Here is a 6,000-nt window from a genome sequence, read left to right as displayed (position 1 = left end):
GTGCCCACTTAGCCTGTCCTGGACTGTGGGTGTAGCACCTCAATGTCCAGAAAATACCCCCGGTTCAGCTCATCACACAGCCAAGGAAGGAGCTCCACACTGACACTAAGGGTGCATCCTGGGCTCATTCATCGGTGCTTGCCTCCAAAATATTTCTCCACGTCTCCTCCCTTTGCCCACCTGCATTGTCTCTGTGCCTGAGCCCTGGCTGGGGGCCCGCAAGGATCCCCTATCTCCTCTGTCCCTGCACAGTCGGGTCCCAGCCAATCTGTCTGCCCACCGCACCTCTCTCCCCTTGCCCACCACGCTCCAGCCCCACAGTCCTCTCTCTGCTTCTTTCCCAGCCTCTGCATGAACACCCTCCACTGGGCTGAGAACAACTCTGAGACATCTCTCAGCTGTTGCTTCCTTTGGAACAGCCGCCGCTACTGTTCCTCTCCCAGCTCTAAGACCTGCTGAGCCTCCTGTCTTTTTCAGTTCCCATGCAGCCAGCACTTCTCCTTGGCCTCCTTTTGCCCAACTGACAGTGTCCATTCTCAATGCCTTCTCACCCAGCGCTGAGCCCCACTAGGTGAAGGCAATGCCTGTCATGTTCACCACAATATCCCCTCCCCCATCACCGCGCCTGGTCCACAGTGACGCTCAAAAAATATCTATTGGCAGGCAATCGAAGATGCATTCATGTCATCCTGCAGGCGGAATTCTACACGAGTTTTGAGCAGCCTCGGTTTTCCCACCACCTCCAAATCATGCAAGACACAGGGTAAGAGCAGACAAGGTGGCTGTGGCCGATGTCCACCCTCTCGGGGCGTCCCTTCTCTTCCCTCCTCCTTGAGGCAGGGAGACCATGGGGATGCAACCTGGCTGGGGCGGGGAGGAGGTGCCGGGCCTGACCACCGGCAGGGCACAGCGACAGCCTGGGCCGGGGCAGGTGAGCGCGGCGCAGGCTCGGGCCCGGCGTGTCCGCGGTGCTCGCGAGAGGCCAGCAGAGGGCGCCAGAGAGCCAGGAGCGGCCCGCGAAGCAGCCCGCGCCGGCCCCGATGCCCAGCTCCGCGCCGCGCGGACGCACCGAGCCCGCGCTCAGACGCCCCAGCTCCGCCGAGAGGCCGCTCGCGCCGGGTCGTTCCTCTTCCCCAAGTGCAGGTAGAGCCCCCGGAGCCATGGCCAGCCCTTCCGGCAGCTCCGAAGCCACGGGCAAGCCCCGAGGCAGGGATGGCCGGCCCAGGAGCGAGGAGGACGATGTCCCTCCCGAGGAGAAGAGGCTGCGGCTGGGGCTGGAGGGGGGAAGCGCACAGCCCGAGGACGGGGAGGACGCGCCGCGGCCAGGCAGGGAGGAGACCGGAACCCAGACAGGTGGCGACGGCAGAGGAGTAAGTGACGCGGGCGCGGGGGTCCAGGGGCGCGGGGGTGGCGGGGACGCAGGGTGGGGGCGGCGGGAGGCTCCGTGGCCGGCCCCGGGTTGAAGTTGGTAACTGAGCGGCAACTCCCGCGGGCGCGGAGTGACAGCTTGTGACGGCCTCCGAGACGCCAGCTGCCCCTTCTCCGGTGTGTGGCTTCGACTTCCTGATTCTCCCACCACGTCCCTGGCCGTGAGACCCGCTGGACTCTGCGGCTGGCCAAAAGGGGAGGGGGAGCCCCGCGTCTCGGGGGCCCCCAGCAGGGGAAGGGGCGGGGGTTGCGCTGGGCATCCTGTCTGGGGCATCTGTCTGGGACTCTGTCGGTGCCTCTCACCTGGCGAGGGGCTTGTGGAGGGGGTAGGGGGGAAGTCCCTGGCGCCAGGCTTGACCAAGTCCCGCTCTGCTGGGCTGCGGGCTGGCGGCGCTCACCCAGCTCCTCACCTGCCCCGCATCTTCCTGTTTTTCTTCCCATTCTGGTTGGGCAGCGAGAGTTGAGAGGAGGCAGATGGCTTCCATCCCAGAAATCGCTCTCCTCTTTCCATTCCCACAGAGAGGGACAGAGAGGCAAAGTTCCTCGCATCCCCCGGGGCGCCGTCCCCGTGAGCGCCCCGTGTCCCGCACACGTGGGCCCCTGAGTCACCCGGCCTGTGTGTGTGGGATGGGGCTCCGTGGCCAGCCTGGCCTCCTGGGGTTCACTTTCTGCTTTCCTACCCCCAACTCTTCATGTGTGGCTTTGCTGGCCTTCCGCTGGGGAGGCACATGGGTTTGGAGGGGAGACGAGGGCCCCCTGGAGAGCTGTACCCCTCAGTGAGGGCTGCCACCTTGATGGTTTTTGATGGATAATGGGGTTGACCTCTTTGTTCCTTGCAAATGTTTTTATGTTTGACCATTTGCTCAGCTGGGTTTGTCTTAATAATTTGATTCGTGGTTAATGAGCCCCACATGGGAGAGAGGGCGGCCTTCAATTCTGAACCCATTTAGCCCTCTTCGCGTCGGCGGCATCAGAGTCCCCCTGCCCAGGCTTGGAGATGCTGCCGGATGCTGTGTGGGAGGCTTGGTCATGGTGCCATCCTTATCTCCCCGTGCACCTTACTGCATTCAGAGCTTGGCTCACCTGGACACTGAACTCAGGTGAATTTTGTTTGAGATCCCCGGAGAAGGACAGTTCTCTGGAAGGTTTTCCAGGACCCATCACGGAAAGGATGAGAAGGGAGAGGTCCTGGTCCCGGACACAGTTACAGTGGTAGTGTAACACTGGGAAACTTTATTGCGTGAAGTCCTTGTCACTCCCTCTACCTCCCTCTTTTACGTGGACTCTGCCAAAGACCAGGATATCAGAATGCAGTGAAGTGACCGAGTGTAGTGGAACCTTGGGAACATGAGTCTGGAGCCAGGCGGCTGGGGTTTGCATCCTGGTTTTGCCCCTCCTTAGCTGGCTGACATGGCACAAGTCACGTACCCTCTCTGAGCCTTACTGTCTTCAGTGGCAAATGAATCTGTCAACAGGCCCCATTCCGTGGGGCTGTTACTGCTGAAATTAAAGGAAGCTCGTCTATAGAAAGCACTTAACATTGTGCCTGGCATATAGCGTCTGGTGGATAAATGGGACTTGGGACTGAAACTCATGCCTTGGTGTGTTTTTGCAGTGATGTTTTGTTCTGGGGTGCATCACAAGAGACAAGGTTCTTGGCTGGGCGTGGTGGCTCAAGCCAGTAATCCTAGCACTTTGAGAGGCCGAGTGGGGAGGATCGCTTGAGCCCAGGAGTTTGAGACCAGCCTCGGCAACTGGCAAGTGGTGAAGCCTCATCTCTACCAAAAAAACAAAAAAACAACAAAAAACAAAGCTAGGTATGGTGGTGTGTGTCTGTAGTCCCAACTACTGGGGAGGCTGAGGTGGGAGGATTGCTAGAGCCTGGAAGGTCGGGCTGCAGTGAGCTGTGATCGTGCCACTGCACTCCAGCCTGGGTGACAAAGTGAGACCCTGTCTCAAGGAAAAGAGAGAGAGACAGACCCACAAGAGTCTGAAGCCAGAATCTCCATGTTAAAATGCTTTCTGGAGGCTGAAAGGATTATATATTGATAAGGAAATATTTAAAAGGCAGAAACCCCACTGAATTTTTTGGTCTACAAAGGGAAATGGGAATCCCGTGATCTGAAGGATGGTGGAGGAACTGAACAGACACCGTCCTTGTTTCCTGAGTCTCAATATGGTACCCTCTTTTCGGGGTGCCTGTATCTGCTCAGTCCGGCGGCCCCTCGAAAAGAGGGAATCTTGAGTTTCAAACTTAAAATTTGGCCCACTGCCCATAATGCTCGCCAGACACATTCCTTTTCCTTTTTAGTTTCTATGGGAATACTCTGTTTGAAGAACCCATGAGGCAGTGTCAGGCTGGTGTGAGGATCAGCAGTGATTTCTTTGAGGAGGAGAGCCTGTTTCTTCACTCCTAGGCCATGTCTGAGTGGATCAAGAAGAACAGAGTGCCCTTTTATGAGAGTTTGTCTGCGTAGACCATTAGCTTGGTAAAAATGTCAAAACCATCCTTGTTCTTTAATAGCAGATTATTTTGGACTTTTCTCTGCAAGAAGCAGCATGGGCATTCAGATGCTTTTAAGGATAAAATGTTCTTTCTCATCACCAGGCCTGGTGCTCTGGATGGCTGAGGTTTTAATGTGACTGGGTGTCCCTTGGAGTGGCTCCCAGGCTGTGCTCTTGCGGTTGGGTGGCAAGGGGTTGCTTTATTCGGTGGTGGCTAGAGGGTGTTTTAGCAGGTAAATCGAGACCCCAGGAGCCCCTGAGCGCCCAGGCCTGCTGCAGGGCATCTGTTTATGGTGGAGGGTGAGGGGCGTTGATTCCCTGCCAGTATCAGAAGTTTCACAGGCTTCTTGTGTATCCACAAACACCCACCCCAGTGAGAAGGCATAGAAACCCTGGCCCTCTCCAAGCCTTTATTGACTCCCTGTAAATAATCCCAGGATGTGTCTGACCCACAGCTCTTCCTGGAAGGACAGAAAAGTCTCTCTTAGGTATTTGGTTATCAACCTCAACCATTCAATCCACCTTCCCCAAGACCAGGCACCTCAGCAGAGATTTCTGGGTTGTCAGGCAGAACCGAGCATTCAAGGGTAATAACTCACGGGAGTCCCTGAAATCCCTGATGGACGCACCAGGTAAAAGCATCCAGGGTTGAAAACAGATCGGGAAGGTTATTGTCAGCCTGGGGCTCCTGCAGAGGTTCACCCACGTTGCAGGTATTTTCCCTTCTTGCTGGGGAGAAACCTGGGTTTCTCAGCTTTGGTACAGTCACAACATTTGGGGTCAGACCATTCGTGGCGGTCGTGGGGTTGTCCTGTGCATTGTAGGATGGTTAGCAGCATCTCTGGTCTCCATCCTCTAGGTGCCATTCTCCTCTCCCAGTTACGTCTACCCCAAATGTCTCCAGACAGTTTCAAATGCCATGGGGCAAGGGAGTGGTACATGAGCAAAACCACCCCCGTTGAGAGGCATTGGTCTACACTTGTGGAAACGTTTGAGGGTGAGAGTGTCGAGCTTGGGTCCCTGCTGTACCCTTTAGGAGCAATGCGGTCTTGGGAAATTAATACTACTCCAGGGGTCTCAGTTTTCTCATCTATAAAATGGAGATCAATGAGATATACTTTCATAGGAAGGTTATATGGGATTTACTGAGATAATAAGACAGTACATGGAAAATGCTGGGCATAGCATTTATTTTTGATTTTTTTTTTAAATTTTAAGACAGAGTCTCACTTGTTGCCCAGGCTGGAGTGCAGTGGCATGATCTCCGCTCACTGCAACCTCCACCTACCGGGCTCAAATGATTCTCCTGCGTCAGCCTCCCAAGTAGCTGGGATTACAGGTGCCTGCCACCACGCCTGGCTAATTTTTGCATTTTTAGTAGAGAGGTGGTTTCACCATGTTGGCCAGGCTTTTCTCAAACTCCTGATCTAAGGTGATCCGCCCACCTCGGCCTCCCAGAGTGCTGAGATTACAGGTGTGAGCCACCGTGCTGGGCTGGGCATAGCGTTGTAACGGACAAAGCACAAAATACTTGGGCAATATCTTTTTACATTTGGGTTGTGTAGACTCCATCCTCCATCCCCTCATGCAGTGGTGCGGTGCAGAGCAGAGTATCACCCACCTCGACTGCAGAGTGGATTTGAGTGGCATCTTGGCTTTCTGCACAAGACTTGCCTGTTCCCCACCACATCCCCCTGGTTCTCAGGGTCCAAGATTCCAGGAGGCAGAGACATGGGCAGGCAGGGCAGGTGGCCCACCCAGTTCATTCCCATGCTGGGGACTTGCAGAGCCGGCTCCCCAAGACAAGGTGTTTGGACCAACATCTGGGTTTTTGGATTTCCATTTGAGCACAGCTGGACTACACAGGCTGAAGCTCTCTTTGCCGAGATATAGATATTTCCCTGGCAACGATCTTTCAAGCTGACAGGAAGACATGGCCACCCGCTGGAATGCGGTGTGTCTGCCGTGGCGCTCTTGTAATTTGTGAGGCAGGCTCCTGAGGAATGCAGTGCGTAAGTGGGAAATGGTGGGAAGTTCTCACATCCTCCCTTGGCTGAAAGTGCTGCC

At 55.7% G+C, this 6,000-nt stretch overlaps 1 pseudogene; it reads left to right on the top strand.

Annotated features, from left to right (window-relative positions):
- Window positions 1-791: 791 nt before the first annotated feature.
- The window catches only part of LOC112614342, a 375,669-nt pseudogene continuing 370,460 nt past the window's right edge, over window positions 792-6,000 (top strand).

This window comes from Theropithecus gelada, chromosome 20 (genome assembly GCF_003255815.1).
Source record: "Theropithecus gelada isolate Dixy chromosome 20, Tgel_1.0, whole genome shotgun sequence".
Taxonomy (NCBI): domain Eukaryota; kingdom Metazoa; phylum Chordata; class Mammalia; order Primates; family Cercopithecidae; genus Theropithecus; species Theropithecus gelada.
The sequence above is the reverse complement of the archived record's forward strand: the minus strand, read 5'-3'. Positions and strand labels throughout refer to the sequence as shown.